Source organism: Arachis ipaensis, chromosome B7 (assembly GCF_059453495.1).
Source record: "Arachis ipaensis isolate K30076 ecotype BB chromosome B7, ASM5945349v1, whole genome shotgun sequence".
In the NCBI taxonomy this organism is placed as follows: domain Eukaryota; kingdom Viridiplantae; phylum Streptophyta; class Magnoliopsida; order Fabales; family Fabaceae; genus Arachis; species Arachis ipaensis.
The window spans coordinates 57337501-57340000 of record NC_142442.1 but is presented as its reverse complement, the minus strand read 5'-3'; positions in this window follow the sequence as shown (position 1 = coordinate 57340000).

The window sequence follows — 2500 nt, the reverse complement described above, 5'->3', positions numbered from 1 at the left end:
TACCAAAGTGCCACGGGTAGACGTCCTTTTCCGTGAGGAGACATACTCAAGGAAAGTGCTCTAGAGGTCGAATTTTGACGCCGTTTTTTGCAACAACCTCTAGAAAAATAAGATCTTTCCATCCTCCAAATTTGGTGAATTTACACCGTGCCGATTTTTTTTGACGATTTTTTTACCGCCCGGAATGCCGGAAATTCAAAAAAAATGAAAAACGGAGCAAACCTGCGATTTTTGACCTGGATTTTTTTGTGCAGCCTTCACATAATATTACCAAGGTTCCCTCAAAATTTCACGAAAAATGCACGAGCCAATTCTGAGATATGAAAATTTGGCTCCTCCGTTGCAACGCTCCGAGCCATCGTTGCAACGGCGGGTGCCTCCGTGGGGGGCGGGGGAGCCCGGCGGCACACCACAACCACAACGTGCTTGCTAGTGTGCCTAGGGGATGGCAAGGCAACGTGCATCTTGCTGGAATTGCGCCCAGCAAGCCTTTGGGCAACTCGAGTTTCAGCATCACGACACCCCTCCCCCCTATAATAGGCTGCCGAGCCATTACCAAAGTGCCACGGGTAGACGTCCTTTTCCGTGAGGAGACATACTCAAGGAAAGTGCTCTAGAGGTCGAATTTTGATGCCGTTTTTTGCAACAACCTCTAGAAAAATAAGATATTTCCATCCTCCAAATTTGGTGAATTTACACCGTGCCGATTTTTTTTGACGATTTTTTTACCGCCCGGAATGCCGGAAATTCAAAAAAAATGAAAAACGGAGCAAACCTGCGATTTTTGACCTGGATTTTTTTGTGCAGCCTTCACATAATATTACCAAGGTTCCCTCAAAATTTCACGAAAAATGCACGAGCCAATTCTGAGATATGAAAATTTGGCTCCTCCGTTGCAACGCTCCGAGCCATCGTTGCAACGGCGGGTGCCTCCGTGGGGGGCGGGGGAGCCCGGCGGCACACCACAACCACAACGTGCTTGCTAGTGTGCCTAGGGGATGGCAAGGCAACGTGCATCTTGCTGGCATTGCGCCCAGCAAGCCTTTGGGCAACTCGAGTTTCAGCATCACGACACCCCTCCCCCCTATAATAGGCTGCCGAGCCATTACCAAAGTGCCACGGGTAGACGTCCTTTTCCGTGAGGAGACATACTCAAGGAAAGTGCTCTAGAGGTCGAATTTTGACGCCGTTTTTTGCAACAACCTCTAGAAAAATAAGATCTTTCCATCCCCCAAATTTGGTGAATTTACACCGTGCCGATTTTTTTTGCCGATTTTTTTACCGCCCGGAAAGCCGGAAATTCAAAAAAAATGAAAAACGGAGCAAACGTGCGATTTTTGACCTGGATTTTTTTGTGCAGCCTTCACATAATATTACCAAGGTTCCCTCAAAATTTTAGAAAAAATGCACGAGCCAATTATGAGATATGAAAATTTGGCTCCTCCGTTGCAACGCTCCGAGCCATCGTTGCAACGGCGGGTGCCTCCGTTGCAACGAAACCAGCCAACGATGCACCTAACCCAGCATCCGTTGCAACGCACCCTGCCTCCGTTGCAACGCGCCCAGCCAACGTTGCACCGTCCCCAGCATCCGTTGCAACGCCCCCAGCCAACGTTGCAACGCGCCCTGCCTCCGTTGCAACGCTCCCAGCCAACGTTGCAACGCGCCCTGCCTCCGTTGCAACGTCACCAGCATCCGTTGCAACGCGCCCTGCCTCTGTTGCAACGCGCACGGCCAACGTTGCACCGACCCCAGCATCCGTTGCACTGCCCCCAGCCAACGTTGCAACGCCCCCAGCCAACGTTGCAACGCGCCCTGCCTCCGTTGCAACGTCACCAGCAACCGTGGCAACGCGACCTGCCTCCGTTGCGACGCCCCCAGCCAACGTTGCAACGCGCCCTGCCTCCGTTGCAACGTCACCAGCATCCGTTGCAACGCTCCCAGCCAACGTTGCAACGCGCCCTGCCTCCGTTGCAACGTCACCAGCATCCGTTGCAACGTCACCAGCATCCGTTGCAACGCGCCCTGCCTCCGTTGCAACGTCACCAGCAACCGTGGCAACGCGACCTGCCTCCGTTGCAACGCCCCCAGCCAACGTTGCAACGCGCCCTGCCTCCGTTGCAACGTCACCAGCATCCGTTGCAACGCGCCCTGCCTCCTTTGCAACGTCACCAGCCAACGTTGCAACGCGCTCGGCATCCGTTGCAACGCCCCCAGCCAACGTTGCAATGCCCCCAGCTTCCGTTGCAACGATCCCAGCATCCGTTGCAAAGCGACCTGCCTCCGTTGCAACGTCACCGGCCAACGTTGCAACGCACCCTGCCTCCGTTGCAACGCCCCCAGCCAACGTTGCAACGCCCCTAGCCAACGTTGCGACGCGCCCTGCCTCCGTTGCAACGTCCCCAGCATCCGTTGCAACGCCCCCAGCCAACGTCGCAACGCGACCTGCCTCCGCTGCAACGCCCCCAGCCAACGTTGCAACGCGCGCAGCATCCGTTGC